This window comes from Cynoglossus semilaevis, chromosome 19 (genome assembly GCF_000523025.1).
Source record: "Cynoglossus semilaevis isolate Cse_v1.0 chromosome 19, Cse_v1.0, whole genome shotgun sequence".
In the NCBI taxonomy this organism is placed as follows: domain Eukaryota; kingdom Metazoa; phylum Chordata; class Actinopteri; order Pleuronectiformes; family Cynoglossidae; genus Cynoglossus; species Cynoglossus semilaevis.
Window position 1 is genome coordinate 2,617,932 of NC_024325.1, and position 18,297 is coordinate 2,636,228.

At 39.2% G+C, this 18,297-nt stretch overlaps 1 protein-coding gene across 2 annotated transcripts in view; it reads left to right on the forward strand.

Moving 5' to 3' along the window:
- Positions 1 to 4,927, forward strand: part of grxcr2 (glutaredoxin and cysteine rich domain containing 2) — a 40,574-nt gene extending 35,647 nt beyond the window's left edge. For both annotated transcript variants that reach the window (XM_025066008.1, XM_025066009.1), the window contains exon 7: positions 4,381 to 4,927. The gene's annotated coding sequence lies outside the window, so the exon portion shown is untranslated. The remainder of the gene's footprint in view (positions 1 to 4,380) is intronic.
- The last annotated feature ends 13,370 nt before the right edge of the window (positions 4,928 to 18,297 follow it).

The window sequence follows — 18,297 nt, forward strand, 5'->3', positions numbered from 1 at the left end:
GCTTAACTTGGCCGGGGGATGAGAAAATAGTGGATGTGGACAAAGAGTCATGAATAACAATGGATGCACTTTCAACTGCTTCAGTGATATTCTCTGGTTTAATTTTCTTCATGTTAGTAATTCCTTCATTGGTATAGGTCATCAATTAATACACCGAAAAAATGTTTTTTTCTGTTAACGTATTCCTCAAAAGTCATATTTATGAATTTACTCATCTGTTTTTGTTCCTTTAATTGTCCTACACATTTACATATTCAGTGTTCCTTTGATTTCAGTGCCTGTGTTGCATTCACAGAGGGGAAAAGGGCAACTAACGTGCAATAGTGCAGACTCCAAAGGGCAGATTTAATCATTTAATGAGCAAAACTGCAGCACATCTCCCCAAAGTAACCACGGACCAATAAAACCACTGAGTGGATTTGTTTCCCTGTAGCAGCGCAAAGTCCACTTAACACTAACCGAATATTTACCAAAACGTGTGTCGGTGCGAAAACGAATCTCAAAGGTAAAAAAAAATCTCTCAATTGAGACTGAGGTTTTTCCTCATTAAATTAACTTCACTGAGTTTAATACTAGGAGCCAAAGAGCTACATCACTTATGTCGGTGTTACGACAGACAAAAACCTTTCTAAAGATGTAAGGATTTACATTTGGATCATCATCAAAATATATTTAAAGATTTTCTTAATCCAGTCCTATTTTTTAGTTATGCTTACTTTCATTGTACTGAATAAGTAAGATTGGTGGTTCAATAGCCTTAAATAATTCAAACTCCATATACACAAACCACCAGTTTAAACTGGCAATCACTTTGCTGTAAAGCAAAGGCATTAACCGCCCTTTCACTGCGTGGCCCATATGTTATGTCAAAGAGTTTGTTTCTCAGGTAATTCTTTGACTTTTACTGATCATAGAGAGAACACACAGCCACAGAGATGATAATGTACAAATTGTGAATCAAACATATTTAGTATTCCACTAGCAGCACCAGAGGGACTGGAATATACTCTAAAGTGGTTGTGCTCTTCCATCTAGTAAAACAGTGCCAGCTCCTGAAACCCACAGGGATTCAAACCCATGTTGTACTTTTCAGCTGGGAGCACAAGAACACTGACATACCTGTGAAGCCAAAGGAAGCATAAAGCAAGAAATGTCAGCTGTGAAAGAGTGAAGTAGAGTGTAGTAAAGGAGAGCAGATGCAGTGGTGGTAGAGGAGACAGAAATCAGCTCAGTCAGTGAGCAGCGGGACAGCATTATGAGAGGCAGCCAGAGGTGGACGGATCATGAAGACTGCTCAGTTGTCTTCATCACAGGCGATTGTTGTTTGTTTATCATTACATCCCCATCATGGTCTGTGGATCCTGTGGCACCACGGTGAATTTCCACACTGCTTGTGATGCATCATTGATAATCTTCCCGGGGACTACGTCTCATTTTGTTTAATTAACTGCTGCTGATCACACTGCACTACAGGTAGCAAACATTGTTCATTTTTCCATTTTATTTTCTCTAATTAAGCTGCCAGATTTTAAATAATATATTTTTCTAACCCTTCATACCAGTGTTTCAGTTCTCCTAGATCCTGGCCACTACATCAACTGAACACTTTTTTAACTTTACAATTATAAATAAGTAATTCGGATGTGGTTCTGAATTTTAATGGTGGCCTCTGTGATTTTTCCCATTCTGCTCCCTTAACTGCAGATCTATGTAAGTTTGATGAGCAGTGCATTGGGGAGAAGTGTGTGACTTAATGGAAGTCGGAGTTTCAAACTGCTGGAATCAGGCTCTGGGAGATTAAAACGTTTCTGTCACGTAGGTTAAAAAAAGGGCTTTCACCACCAAATGTCTACTGCAGGAATATCTTATTATATGGCTGTTAAAATGAACACTTTGTGCTCATTTATTCATTCATTTTTAAAATTCATCTGATTAAAGTAGTGATGCATTTCAACAAGGGGACACAATTATGGACAGTTAACTATATATTTAAAATACAATGATAAAAACACCGTCCATCCATCATCATTATTGATAATATAATATGTACAGTATCATCACTATATATCGTTATATAGTAATCCTTCAACTTCATAGACATTTGCATATTTTTCTTGTCATTTTCCCACCTAATAATTCTATGATTTGGACTAAAACCAAAGTGAAACGCAAACATGTACCAGCTGTTTGTCTTTTTTGTCCCAGCAACACACAGAACATTTTAATTTTTTTTAAAATATGGTTGTTAAAAATGTTGAATTATTTCAATTAATCATGATTAATCGAGGTAAATCATGACATTTCTTATATACTGTCTATGACTCCACATGGCAATTTGGGAATTTGACCGCAGACCCTAGCACAGAATGAACATAAACTTAAATTATTGAAAAATAGCAAATAAAAAAAATAAATGAGAAAAAGTAGAACAATAAAGCAAGTACATTTCCTTTATTGCCATTGCAATACTTTTTGTATTTCTACTATTTTGTGCTGATGACGATTAGCGGTGAAGACTTACTGTACAGTATCTTCAGACTCCGACCAACAGATCCCTTCTAGTCATTTTCTGGCTGGGAGTTGTCAAAATGCGATACAGTGCAGCAACAATTCAGCAGCAGCTGGTGACTGTATATGATTTATTTAACATTATTGCGAATTCTACTCAGGTGCAGACTACAGGGCTTTGTGTGTGTGTGTGTGTGTGAGAGTGTGTTTGTGTAAATGTACCACACAAAGGTGTGGCTCCTGGTCTTCTCTCCCGCTGCTTCACCTCTCCACTTGCAAACATTTAGCCACTCACCACCTCAGGCCACAGCAGTGCGAAAACTGCGGCCCTGCCAGTTTTCAGTCATCGCTGGAGAACAGCTATTTTTGCTCTTTCACTGCCTCAGCTCCACCATGTCGACTTCAGTGTTTGCCAGACACAATTATACCAGTCCCCGGTTGCCATTTTTGACAGTAGCTGCTCCGGTCTTGTTCGACCATTTACTCTAATCTTCACTCAAGTCAGCACTTCACTTCTGCTTCATTCTGCTACTGGGTGGGCCACCTACACACAATCACCATTTATAGGATGAAGAATACGTGTAATAAGAACATGTCAGATGATGTACAGCTTGATTTTTACCTTCAAGTCTAAAGGTAAAAGTCTAAAACTGCTGCTGTAAGTGGACTGAAGCTTTTCATATTTTCCAATCGGTTTTTAAACTCATTTCTGCTCCATTCTGCTCCTCTGTATTCATAAAATATAGATCCACAATGTAACAAGGCAAGAGTGAAGCGGGGGGTGTGGAGTGGGGGGAGCAAGCTCTGAGATTTCCAATCACCTAGAGTGTTAGGTTCTGTTTAAAAATCTGACCTGGAGCTTGCAAATTCCAACATTTGAGTACAACTCGAACGCAGCATTACTTGTAGCAAACTCGGAAAAAAAAATGTCACCAACTGAACATTAGTTGTTTTACGGTAATTTCTTTACATTTCCAATGTTTTCAATATTTTTGTGATAAAAAACATTTTCTAACTTAAAAAAAATTAAACAGTAAAAATAAACTAAAAGACATCAATGGTAGCTTTGTTTACCTAGAGGAGATCGAACACAACATTGAGCATGCTCTTCTGTTCCCCATGCTGATTGGCTCCTGCTGATTGGATCCTGCTGATTGGCTCCTGCTGATTGTCTCCTGCTGATTGGCTCATGCATCATAGCATCTCTCAGCGTCTCCCCTTGTCCGTCTGCCACTCGTTCATGTTGCTCTGCGCAGTTATACGTATAGTTTGTGCTGTAAAGTTTGTGCTCTTGTGTTTGGTAAAAGTTGACTCTAATTTAACGCCCTATGATGCTCTGATCATCTTCCCAGGCTTATGTTACGGAGCCCAAACGAAGACACTGACACAGATGACAGTTAACAGCCTTTAATTTTCTTTACAATAATGGCCAGTGGGGGGCGCTGATCAGAGTCACTATAAATCTGGAGGAGTGTCTCCCTCATCCATGGTGCCATCTGTGCACATGCACTCGTCAGGACAAGAGCTATAAACTGAAACTGAAAACCACTTTGTCATAACCCTGAATCGATCTCATAATAATAATTGAATATAATTAAATCTTTTATTCGTCCAACAATGAGGAAATTTACAGTGTGTTTTACAGTGTCTTTGCAACCAACACAGGCTGCCACAGGAGGCACCATTAGGGCTATGTGGGAATTGAACCCAGTATTCTCTGCTCTCAGTTCTGAAGAAAAATCAATTCCCTGTCCAAACATATGTTTCTTATATTCTTCCATCTGATGTTATCCATTCTCGGTGTCCATCTCTATCAAATTGACGTTGGCCTCCACCTCCGCTATCATAAATGATATAATAATCCATCTGCAGGTAATCCCGCTGGGTGATGGCTTTTGGACCCCCAGAAGTGCCCCACATGGAAAGAGGGAACCGGTGACTTCTCATATGCAGACGCAGGAGGCTGAACAATTTGTTCCCAGTCAAGATTAATAAGGTCACGGAGGTCAGCGTAAACAAAGGTTCAGTGTCGAAAGCAATTAATCCTGGCAGGTTTTTGTATTTAAAGATGGTGCGAATGGGAAACGAGAGGTCAGACGGAGATTAGAGGAGGGACCGCAGCATCAACGCTGCCCTCCTATTAAAATGTTACGGCTGTTCTGCATTAAAATTAAGCAGGTGCGATTAGGGCGAACAAGCTTGTTTAATTTAGTGAGGTGTAAGCCAATAAAAAGGGGTTAACAACGTGGTGCCACCAAATATAACAATCAATTTTAATGCTTTGTGAAAGAAAGAATAGGGAATTTTGTGGTGGTTTAGGAAGAAGATCACTGGTGTCTTTCTGTTCTCTGGTTCCCTCCCACAGCCTAAAAACATGTTTATCATGGGATTAGATTTTTTATTTATTTATTTTACATTTCTATATGTATATAAGTCTCTGTGTGTGCTGCCTTCTTGTCAAGGGCTTACTTGGATATATATATATATATTTTTTTTTTTAAATGGTATAATAATAAACTAATTAATAATAATAATAATAATAATAATAATAATAATAAACCTTTAGACAATCTCTCTTATTTCCATCAGTCATTGTAAGACTGGTAACTATGCATCACTGGCTAATCATCTCTCTGTAAGACTGGAAAATATATTCCACACAGTAAAAGTCAACAGGGCTTTTATTTTTGAAACAAATGAAGCTGCTGTTTTTGAAGAAGCTGACAGTTTTTTGTAAAGGGAGAAACTAGGGACGGTGCAGATCAACAGATTGAAAGCACAGAAATGTAACAGAGTTGGACCGGTTGCAGCAGGATTTTATTTTGACATTTGGAAAATGTCAGATTATACTTTAGGGTGAAAACAGGGGAAAAGATTGAAGTCAAGAACACCAATACAGATCTATCTATCATTGTCATCTATCACTATCTTTTCCACTTCAAGTGAGTCAGATTCCATCCACTTCTGACTCACACACAGGCTTCAGTTGGAAGGGGGAGGGAGGGAGGTTCATTCATTCACTTAGTTAGCTTAGGTAAATCACACCCCCAATTGAAGCACATTTCCTGTATAATATGGTGAGTCCAGACTAAAGTTTTGTTTCTGTTAAATATAACATGTATTTTACATGAGTTTCCTTATTTATTTTTTAATCTATAAAATCCCTTTGATCACTTATTTTGAAATGTACCTAGTGTTGTTTCACTTCCTGTCCTCCATGTTGAATGCTAGCCCAGTGTTGATTTGTTTCACCTGTGTTGTTAGCCAGTTAGCCAGTTAGCCAGTGCTGCTGTGTCTTACAATTACAGTTTTCAGAGACTTTGGAATACTAAACATTATTGTTCCTCTGAGTTTTTGTCACATTTTGGATTTTGGATAATGTTTGTTTTTCAACAACACACCAGAAACAGCAGACAACAACAGCAACAACAACAGCAACCACTGGAACCTGCATCAGGAAAATAAAGGTATTTACAATGTTATATGATTTTAAGCATTAGTCAAATGTTATTTTTAAAATGTTAGGCAAAACGTATATCTGTACAGGCAAGGGAAATGCTTTTTATGTTGTTTTTGTTTTACAGTGAGAGTTAAACAGTTGTTGTGGTAAAAAAAACGCTACACTTTTAAATAGAATAAATGCATTTCATAGTATTACAATGTATTGAAATGAACGGTGAACATGAACATCTCTCTTTGGGCAAAAATGATATATTATTAAACACGTGTCCAACTCTTAAGCTAAGCTTCAAAATATGAATATTACATTTGCACAGAGACTATATTAAGCTGGTGGTAGTAAAATGCACACTGGAGCCAGATATAAAAACGAAACATGTCCAACTTTCTTTAACTATTTCCCTTTCCTGATTAAAGATATTAGTTTTAATTGGTTCTTTTCTACTGAAGTTTCACTATCAGCCTTATATGGAAGCTCATTTACAGATAACTTTCATTTCAACCTTGTGGTTGGTTCAAATGTTCTTGCTCACTGTAACCGAATGGCTGGATTTTCAGCTGTAAACTGTGCGACAGTTTCACCCAGATGCATTACTGATTGGAAAATGATAAAAAATAAACATGGAGTGTCACAACTGGTATCATTAGCTAAATATAAAACGACCCTGAGGGATTTAAGATTTTGGGAATGTACGCCACCGGCTTGAGGCGCTCGTCCAGACAGACTATCATTTGCCTGTGGCTGCAAGAGTCACAAGTTAAACCCTATAATCTGACCACACCAGCTTTGGCTGGCCTGAGCTGAGCTGCCCAGACGGTGCTCATCCCTGAAGAGCCCTGTGCCCCTGGTCAGTGAAGGAAATGACAGTCATTTTACACCCCACCGGGCTGCCGTCCAACCTGTCTTGGATTGAGATGGCGTGAGGCAGACAGGGAGCTGCTGTGTAGGCAGAAGCAGCTGCACGGCTAGATTACATTCTAAGAGTGAGAGGCTGATTGATACAAAAATGGTGAGTTTGGATGAAAATGGCAGTTACGAGAATAGTGTGTGAGAGCTGTGTGTGAGAGCTGTGGGGGCACCGTCGTGGTGTGAGTGTGTGGGCCTGTTATTCACACTGTGGTTTTGACAGCTTTGAGACCATTAAAATATTTTTATCTGCGGTGCTTCTAGTCGCTTTCTGGTTGCTCATAAATTAGGCTGTAAAACCTGTTAATAAAGAGTAGCATCTCGAGACGGTGTGTGTGACGACGAGGAGCGCGAGAGGCAGTGACCCTCTTTCACTGTGGCGCCGTTTTATCACTACAGGCGTTTCTTGTGTGAACACTTTTATGAGGACATTCATTAAGGAACAGGCAACCCTTATGACGTTTCCAGTCGCAGTCAACAGGCAGTCATTTCATCAATACACCAATGCTGACAGTTTGGTGTCCAAAATTAAACAAAGACATTGACTGTTTTTGAAGTGTAGCTAAACGTGCGAGGGAAGTGTTTGTTTAATTTTCACTTTAAGTCCTTCCAGTTTTTCTCACTGCCTTCTTTTTTTTTTTTGTACTAACCCAAATCCATTTATTTGCTGCTTAATTTTTTGGCTGTTACGACCAAGTAGAGGTAATGGGTTTTGTGCTAATTGTTCAGTGTTGTCTGGTTCTGCCTCAAATTCAGTAATTGTGTTAAGGACAGACAGAGAAAAGCCACATAGGACATTGAGGGCTTTTAACTGTGAAAGTTAATTTCATGACATGCATTTTGGTGTGATAATATCTTGGTCTCCAGACACCGTGGTCCCTCAGTGTGGTTCCATTTGTTTGCCTTTAACTGAAATGGCATTCAGTTTTGTCTTATTTTCTTTAAATAAACTCATGAGAAGCTTTGCCGGTCAAATTTCCCTCCACTCTGTCGTGGCTAAATTTCCTACTTTTTTTAAAATTTGTTTCATTATTTATTTATTTTATTTTTTCTTCTTGTCAGCTAAGCTGATTGAATTGGAGTGAAACTGCTCTGCCATGTCGAATTTATAACACGCAGCCTGTTTCTTGAGAGAACATCAGTTCGCAACGAACTTGATGCTAAAGTGGAAGCGACGGTGACTTGTTTACACCCAAGACCCAGCAGTTATCACTGTTCACTTCATTAACCATCCAACAACTGAGTTGGGAATTGACAAAAAAAAAAAACGTCGAAGAGAGTGTGTATTTATTAGCACCAAAGCCTCTTAAACTACTGCAGGATGTGAAAGACCACAATAAAAGACCTGATAAATATTTCTGCTCCCACTATAGATGACTTAAAATAGATGTAATGTGACCATAAAAACGCCACAGATTTCACAGTAACTGATTCCACTGTGAATACTTGTAGGTTCTAATTAATGAATAAAGATTTTTAAAGTTTTATGTGTGAGCCAAATTCAAAGGCTTGGATGTTTTAAAGGCATTTATTGGATTTTAAGGTTACTTTGGATGCTGGCTAATAATCAAATGTCCTCTCAGCTTTTTTACATCTCACTTCTTGATTGCCCTCTTCTCCTCTTAATTAAAAAAAAGAAAGTTTTGTTTGTCTACTTTCCTACTGACCTTGTTTTGAAAACATTCCTCAAAATGGTCACGTGTTCATTTCCCTTCCTTGGTTTGTGTGTCTGTTGTTTACATTAGGCTCTAGAGCACGGGTGTCAAACTCATTTTCACCAGGGGCCACATCAGTAACACAGTTCCCCTTAAAGGGCCGGTTGTAAAAGACTGTATAGATCGGGGGTGACCAAACCCCGGTCCACGGACCAGTATCAGTCCATAGGTCATTTGGTTCCGGGTCGCAGTGGGACACAGTGAAAAAATGTACTTAATTTGTCCTAATTTACCTTATTCAAAGAAAGACTGGCTGACCAGTAACTGGAACAAAAAACGTTTTTGTTCATTGCTATGTAATAAAAAAAAGTTTTAATTTCTTAGGTTAAGAAACTCTGCTGCATGGACTTTACTAACTGCTTTTTAAGCTCTCGCCAAATGTGGCCCCCGGGCCTTGAGTTTGATGCTCTAGATTTTTTTTAGTTAGGCTAAGCAGACCTTGGATACCTATTTTAACTCAGCTGTTGTTGTGTTTGTGGGTTGATGTGGTAAAAGTGATAAATGAGGAAGCCTGTAGTGGCACAATGGGCGACCCAACAGTATATCCTTTAAAAAAAAAAAAATCTGTGCTCGGTCATTTCCAACTTTCCAAATCTGTGCTCCAACTTTGACTGAGAGAAACTTTTCAGTTTTTGAGGCTATGTTTGCATAGTAGTAAAAAGTGAAGGAGATACTGCATATGTTTGTTAGTTTTTGTCAAATTGTACCACCATACTCCATGTAGAAAAATATTTCATAGACAGTAGAGCAGGTCACTGGAAATGACAGATATAAAAGTTTTTTTTTTATTCAAAGAATTCAGAAGAAACTGGACCTAGTACATATTTCTAGACTGGTTTTAGAGCCACTGTTCTCATCTGGGAATGGAAATAAATGAACTTTGCAACAGAGGAGCTGTGTTCAAGCATGACTTGGACAGTGTGCTCTGAGTCTTCCTGCTCCAGTCAGACTAACTGATCCTGGAGCAGTCCTCAGCACAGGTCTAGGGTTTTCTCAAGGTGTTGTGGTTTAGTCATTTCTAAGCAGATTTAATTCCCCTTGAGGCACGTTCTGTGTAGGAAAATGCTGATGTTTGTTTCTGTATATGGCACCGACTCTGAGCATGCTAGCGCTGCTAATGCACCGTGTGTGTCTAAAGTGTACCTTTTGGGCTACAGTTCCATATGTCTCTAAAGTGTGTGTCCTCTAAGTGTTTGACTGGGGCCATCCTCACAACTAGGCCTTCTAATATTAGAGCTAGTTGTCAGTGATTAAAGAGGCCCAGTCCTTTTTTGGGGGGTTTGAAACACTGACCTGGTCACCAACATTGCAAGCACAGGCGAAGGATGGATAGATGAGTGTGTTTGTCAGGCAGCGTGTGACTGTACTGTACTGTGTAAGGTGGGCTCGCAGTGACAGGAGAGAAATTGCTTCATCATTTTTATTTTCTGTATTTCCCACCTTGGAGTGCAGGGGCACATATGGTAGATTCAAATCTGCGGGGCGCAATCTATATTTCCATCTTTACTAAGAGCTCTTGAGTCTGTGATATATTTTACAGGGTCTTATCAACGGAATGACTTGTGTAATGTCACTGCATGTGTCTGGTCTCAGTGGAAATGTGGCGTGAAAAATATTTTTCTAAAACTCTATCTTGGCTCTGTGTGTGTGCGTGTTGAATCTTTTGAATTTGAATGGCTTAATAAAGTCAATGGCCTTTTCATTATCAGCTTTGGTTGTGAATGGTATTATTAGCATTAATTAAATGACTATGTACTTATTTAAACAAATGATGGAATTGATTGACATCTTAACCTCTTGATCAGGCGTGGGCAAACCTTTTTTGACTCATGGGCCAAAATTGTTCTAAAATTGAACGGGGGGCGGGGCAGGAGCAGATAGATGGCGCGTGAACTAAGATAAATGACATGTAAAAGTCATGCATAAAGGCTAAAATGCTTAAATACTTTTATCTATTGGGGAAATGTGGGTATTGCAGGGAAAAGGGAGAAGTATAATGATAATTTAAATAAATTGTATGATTTGGCGGGCTAGATAATTTAAATAAATTATATAATTTGGCGGGCTGGATTAAAAAACCGAATGGACCACATCCGGTCCCCGGGCCTTAGTTTGACCATGCCTGCTCTTGATGGACCTCCTCACAATCCTTAGTGGTCTGTAGCAGTCTGTAAAGTGAAGCTTTACAGTAGACGTGAAAGGAAGGAGCAAAAGTCTGCGAACTTGAACGTGACCATGTCGACCTGTCCAGGCTGTATTTCTCAAAGCTGCAATGATTTAGTGAGGGTAACTTGAGCTCCTCTTCTCTTTTAAGGCAAATACATTTCATTTCTGCACTCTAACATTACCGTGCAGTAACTGAGCCCATAAAAATCTAGAAAAATCTCTCTTCACTATGGGACAGTAGTTTTTTCCTTCTGGACGTCTTGCTCCATCTACTCCCCTTATATAATTGTAATTTTCCAATTTTCCAAACTACTTACAATGTTACCTCATCACGCAGTTATGCGTGTACTTCGCAGACAGATTGTATTTGCACAAAGATGGTAATTGTGGAAAATAAAAGGTTCCAGACATAATTCACGTCGGTTTGGAAACAAATTGTCATTGTCGTAGATAACATTTTGTAACTAGCAGCTAAATTATGGCCATTGGGGATATTGTGTCTCTGGGCGTTGCGGCAGTGGTTGAAGTACTGAATCCATTCATGTGAAATATTCAGGTGGAACGATGCTCTCACATGTACGATGTTGTGTTTGTTCGCCTGTGCACACAACATGCCTAATTTATTGTCAACTGTTGTGTTTCACCCAAACAGCTGCTTTTGAAGTCATGCATAAAATAAGTCTCTCAGTGCATGGATGAAAGAGTCTGTTCATATTAACATGTAGTTGTGATTGTGTTGCAGTGACATACATGGAAGTATTCGTGTTATACATATTATAGGTTAAAGCTGGGAAACTTTTGGTTTTTTTTCAGTTGAAAACAAAGTTTTAGACGTGTAATTTCATCGTATTTTCAACACTACATATTTTAATAGACTAAACTCTGGTCTATGTCTGAGATTTGACTTCTTCAAGGGGAAAGTTTTAGCCGCTCACCAAGTGGAACTCTAAGAGGTCACTGTAGCACGAGAGGGCCTGGCTTCCAATCTAAGTTCACTTTCTCCACAAAACGTGTTTGATGGATGGGGTTAAGGTCAGAGCTTTGAGCAGAAAAGTCACCAAACTCCTTTATGGACTTTGCTTTGAGTACCAGAAACAATAAAGCCAGAAGGGCTTCACCACACTGTCTCCACAGCTGAAGTTTGAGATTAATTTGACAGAAATAAGCACCATTCTACAGACACCACAAATAAAGAAATAGAACAAAACTAAATCAAAACAATTGTTCCTCTTCAATCACCTTTTACAGTCAGCACCGTGCACTCAAGCTGCTAACTTTTTGCTGCATTCTCCATAACCAAAGCCCATACAGTAGGCTGCCAAATTAAGGGATGGAATGCGTCACACAGCAGAATGCATCCGCTGCCGTAGAGCCCAATGGCGATTCGCATGCTTCACACATTTTCATCCAACACTTGACATCGTGCTTGGTGATGTGAGGCTTTCTTGCAGCTACTTGGCCGTGGAAATCGATGTTATGAAGCTCCCAGAGAGCAGTTTTTCTGCTTATGTAAATGCCAGAGGAGGTGTAAAACTCTGCTGCGCTCTGCACTAAAGACCTCTGTAAATACAAAGAGCCCGCTGATCTGTGGACAAATGAATGGTTTCTCTTTTTTCCCATAGTATTTGATTTTCATCTAATGATAATGCTGTGGGATTATTTTTTTGAGTTATCTTAGTACAATTTTTGTTTAATGTAGTGTTTGTGTATTTAAAAAAAGTCATGTGAGAACAACATGGGGTAGTAGTGAATTACGGTATCTACTCTCTGAGGATCTTAATTTGTGAATCGATATTAGTTTAAAAGATGTATTTTATAGTATAAAGAAGTATGGAGGATCAGTGGTTGATGTATCTGTGTTCTTTCATTTTGTACAGAAAAATAAATAAGCTGAGCTTCCTTTTAGGCTTTAATGGAATGTTGCCGTGTGTGTAGTGCGTCTGTGGATGTTGTCTATGGACCAAGATGTTTTTGATGTGGTTCTACAGACTGTGTGTTGCCTTTCAGTCAGCCCATCCTTCATGCTTAATAGGAAATTGACTCATTACCTGTGCTTTGAACGTTAGCTGTTGATATTTCTTGATACTGGTTCCAAAGTGTAGTGTTTATCACACCTGCCTTACACGCAGAAGGTCCTCTGTTCAAGCCCCAGAGGAACCACGTACTTGGCGCTTCCTGTGTGTTAGCCTGTTGCAGCGCCCCTGCTGTCAACTCTGTACATTTCTCTGTACATTGTGGGATGAATAAGGGACATTCCATACAGTTGTCATTGTTAATTTTTCAAAACCATGAATGTAATAAAAACCAATTATGGTTACATGCTGTCGCCAATATTTTTGCGCCGGGGCTCGTGTATCTAAGTAGATCGGACATTTTCACAAGAATGAAAAAAAGAATGCTAAAATGTTGATATAATGCTTCAGATCCCAGACCACAGTGCGCTGCTTACATCAAGAAAAAATAGTCATTTTATTCATTTGGACAGGAAGTTGAAGGCACTTCTTTTTTTTTTCATACCCACTTCAGCACTCAATTTGAAAGCATGTGTAATGGCAGTCAGATCTATGTGTCGTTCACTCTCCTCTTCTGTGGAGTTTTCTGGGGTTGAGCCATAATGGATCACTGGTCCTCCTGCCACTCTCCTCTCCTCTACTCCTCCCCTTCTTTTTTTTTTTTTACTTTTGCAGCTCAAGTGCTCTAAAGACTACACTCAACTGCCCTCCGACTGTCACGTCTCCCACTTAGCTCCAGCACCCTTCCATCGCCCTCCCTGTTCTTTCACCCAACAAACCGTCTTGTGATTTACTTGATCCAGTACCCTCCGCTGAACAAAGACGGGATCTTAGATCATGTAAGCGGTAAGGATCGAGAGCAAAGCGTCTTCTTTAAGCTTTTCAAGCACTAATCAGACACCGTCTAAACCTTTACAGTTACAGAGTGAATATCTTTGTTACATCGTCTATGCAGAGGTAATTTGAAACCATGCTAGAACCTCCAGTATGTGCCTCTAGTATGATCGCTTCGTGCACAGAATCTCAAAGAGGTAGAGGCTACGTTTTTAGCACAATTTCTACAAAAAAAAGATGATTTTATAAGTGCATATAATTAGGCGGGAAAAACCAGAATGCTAATCAAGCGGGTGAATCTCTTCCTGCGTCATATTACCATTCAGTTACTAAAAGGTACTTCACTGTGAGGAAATATGTTCGCCTAATCACAACTGGCAGCAGTGGCTCTCTGAATGGAAGGATGGGCTGGGAATTTAAAAAATATTCATCCATATTCTGACTCAGCAGTATTTTCATGCCGATGTGAAATGTGTGTGTGTGTGTGTGTGTGTGTGTGTGACTGCGTTAGACTGGACTGGGAGGCAGAACGGAAATTGTGATTGCCTCTAGAGGAACACACGTCACACTCGTAAAACTCTGCAAAAATGAACCCAAAGTTTTAAAATGTCCATCCAACAACTTTTTGCACCATGATCAGGGTCACGGGAAAGGTCAGCGTGTGTTCTGTGCAGACATTAGGATATTTTGAAACACCTTGTATTCTCTGCATCATTAAACTCAAGTATTTGAGTCTGAATTGTTTGTAAATTTACAAACCAAATAGATTTTTTTCTTGTAGTAAACCTGACCTGCTTATTAAGTGTACACTAGTTGGACTGTGTATTCAAGGTATTCTAAAATGAGGAGTAATTTGTTTGCAACACGTGTGGGAGGTTTTTGAATGTTAATCTTTGAGGGCATGTTGTTTTTGTAAACTGCATCATTTAATTACACTGACAACTGGATTTTCTTTTCTTTTTTTTAGAGACATTTTGTGTTCAGGTCTCAACATAATGGACTTTACAATGTAGTTGATGGTTTTGATGTACAGCCACAAAGATCAGCAGCCACTCAGTGACAGCATAAAGTGTTCTTGGTCCGGTCTGGTTCCACTGACCACTGGCTCAGACTGTGATTTCTAATAAATCCAGACAGCATCGGAACAGTGAACACTGCTGCGTGACCTGCTCTGTATTTTTTAAACACCACCTGCAAATTCTTTCTGAACTGTTTTTGTCATATTTTTGGCACTTTTATGAAGTGATCAGCTGTCAGAAAAAAAAAAAGGTTAAGGGTTTATACCATGACAAGATGAGGGCTTTCAGATTTATGGTGCTGAGAAAGTTAACTCTTCCTTTAGGCGCCGTACTTCTCACGGTGTTGGAATTGTAATAAATGACCTTTTAAATGGTGAAATGTCAACTTTGAGGGGAAAAAACAAAATCAAACCAGGAAGAAATGTAAAGGACTTATTTGATTGATTAGAAAAGACTTTATCAAAAATATGAATGTAGGTTTTCTTACACAACTAGTGGTAGAGCTTAGACTTAAGTACAGTAATACCATGAGATACGAGCGTCCCAACATACTACTATTCAGAGATACAAGCAAGTCTTTGAGCAGATTTTTGCTTTGATTTGAGATACGACCACTCTCACAGTTGCCCTCGCTAGGTGGCAGAGCACTCGGATCAGCCCGCTCCACCTCACTCGTTCACTTCAGTACGAATCTCTTGCGAGTCTTCCGTATTGTATTTGCGTTATCTATGTGATTTTCTCTCTATTTTATGCATTATTCTTCATAATAGTGATGAGTCCATAGAGAGTGAGTGGTAAGGATGGTAGTGAGAAGAAGAAACGCATAATGACCATGGAAATAAAACATGAAATTGTCGATAAAAATGAACGCGGTGCCCGCTAAAGAAAGAAAACAAATCGAAAAAAGCAACAAAAAAATAAATAAAAAAATAGAAAAGAAAAAAAAATAGTTAAGACAAGTTAATTCTAAGTTTGTTTTTTTTAAAATTTATTTTAAAATTGATAACAGACCACACAATTATAGGCTGCACCATTGGTTTCTCACCTACAACCTTCATGTTAGCACTACTGCGGAATCAGCGGTGAAGCCATGCCACACCATCTTTACTGCCCTTGCTCGGCGCCCTACCCCACAGCGACCATACGCAGCCCCCTAAAGCGTGACATGCTCCACTCTCTGAGAGCCATTATAGAAGCAACAACATGAGACAACCGGGTGGACTCATCATCTGCATGTGTCTGTTTACGCAGATGCATCTGTGTATGCAATTACTGTACGTACGCTCAGGAGGGCCAGACAGCTACGAAGGCCTGGTATTCAATTACATGATGGAGTACTGGTGAGGCGAGACCGATGGTGCTGTAAATCTGCTGCATGCTCCGAAGGTAAATGCCATGGTTAATTCAGCTTCAATAATGAGATTGCCAGAGGAGGATTTTGGGGACAGTACATTATGGAGGACTGAAGTGGTCTGACTTGAAAAACTGACTGAAACACCAGGGTACTGCACTTGGACATTATTATACCTAGTGTGTCCTTAAAAATGTGTTCTTTTTTTACAATTAAATATGCAAAATAAAGGCTTTTTGGGGTAAATAATGTTTTAAAAGGTTTTAAGAGTTAAGAGTTAATCTGATCAGCTCCTAAATGTAGATATTTATAAAAATTATTACGCACAGATTCGACTGAGGCAAAGAGCAAAGAAGTGTCACTTAATGAACAAAACAATGTCTCCCTTTCTGCAGAAAGCTGGAGATAAACTATATTTCCCCTCAGGGTTTTTGAATAAATTAACTGCCTCTCGATACTCAGAATGTTTTGTCAAATTTGTGAAAGCACGGAAAATAATATTTTTGTAAAATATGGTAACTATGTAGACTTGAAAGTACTACGTGGGGTTCTAGTTTTTCTAGAGCCTGAGTGTTCTCAAGAGTTAAATCATATTAAATATGTGATCCACATCTGGGTTGAGACCCTCAGTATGAGAAACACTGCTCCAGAGATTGTCCACAATAGCGTATGTAGGTATAATCATTTAAGACAGTGGTTCTCAAACTGTTTATACTCAGTACCACCAGAGAAAACATTGAGCTCTCTGAGTATTAGCAATTAGCCTATTAGCTTCCACCACACAGGAGAGATGTTTATAAATGTTTCTAAAGATGTTTATGTTTAAATGTTGTATTAATTGTGCATGGTATGTTTCAGATTTATTCAATGAAAATGTAAATGTGAAAATGTAAATTTTCCCCGCCTACCACTAGAGAGTGCTCATGTACCACTGGTGGTGCACGTACCACAGTTTGAGAACCACATTTTAGTTATACCTATATAATGCTGAAACTATTTCAAATGTCTTTCGGTGGTACGTCCCACAGAAAGCTTTTCAGCAGGTGAAGGGAAAATTCACAGCAGAACTAGACGTAGAACCCTCTGAGACTGACGGGCATTTGTCTGGCCTCTTTAGAAACTGCAGTCTTATGTAATCTAAGTCTAATCAATGGGTCTAATTGGGAGCTTGTTTACAAACCTGCTGATAAGCACCAGCTTCCCCGCTTGTTTTTTCTGGCCTAGGATAAACCTCTCTGAGAAAAGAAGCATTGAAAGGAGCAAAGAGCCAGACGTCACCTATATTTTCACGCTCACTAACCAACACCCTGACGTATAAATCTGATGTGTTTGGAGTCACACTGTGGCCTTGCACTGCCCTGCTGACAGAAAAGTAAAATTACTGTTTTATTTAGCTGTGTGTGCAGGAACAAAATGTTGGTTAATTCAGCCACCAGTGATGAATATCGCCACAGTTTTTTAACTCAAATTGCACAACACATTTTTCTTGAAAGTTTCAAATTGAACTGGAATGACGGTCTTGTGCCTCCCCCACCCCCCTCCTCTGCTAAGGCTGAACAATCCTACACTCCAAATGTATTATATAGAGTAAGTGATCTGAAGGAAAAATACAAATTTACATAGCACATTCACGATGAATACGTAATTCCCAGCTTCTGCTGTAGCTGATTAAATGTCAACATGCCTTTTTAATGACATTTAAAAGTGACTTATAGTCCAAGACCACTTTATAAATTCAAATTTACGGGACTGTGGCCCAGTTTCTCAACTTGATGAAGGTCAAACTTTTGCAGAATTTGCATCCACACTGTGGTCGGTTACAGGATTAAAATCCGTAAACAATAGCCAAAGCGTTAACCGTTTATTCATTGCTGCTCATGGATACGTTTCATGTTCACGTTCAGCCTTACGTCGTGGTATGCTAATGCGTTTCCTGCCAAGAGGTGAGAAACCAAGTGTGACCTGTGAATCACTGCAGTTTTAAGGTTGAACTCCTCTGTCCGGCCACCAGTAAACTCTTTTTGATTGTGTAGTGCATATGATCTTATGTATTCTCTGAGTTCTCATGCAAAATCTTAATGTACCCTTTGAAAAATTAAAGCGTGAATTAAATGTTTATAGAACACTCGTACATTATTCATTTGAAAATCATTTTAGATGTTGTATCCAGATAAATAACCCCCTCGTCTGTAGACAACCTAACAAAGTGACCAGTAGCACAGCATCAAAGGAGTGATTTTAAATGCATTGACGATCTCAACCTATTGATGTCGGTTCATAATTTAAGGCACCGTCAAGAAAGAAGCACATCTAGTATTCATGCATT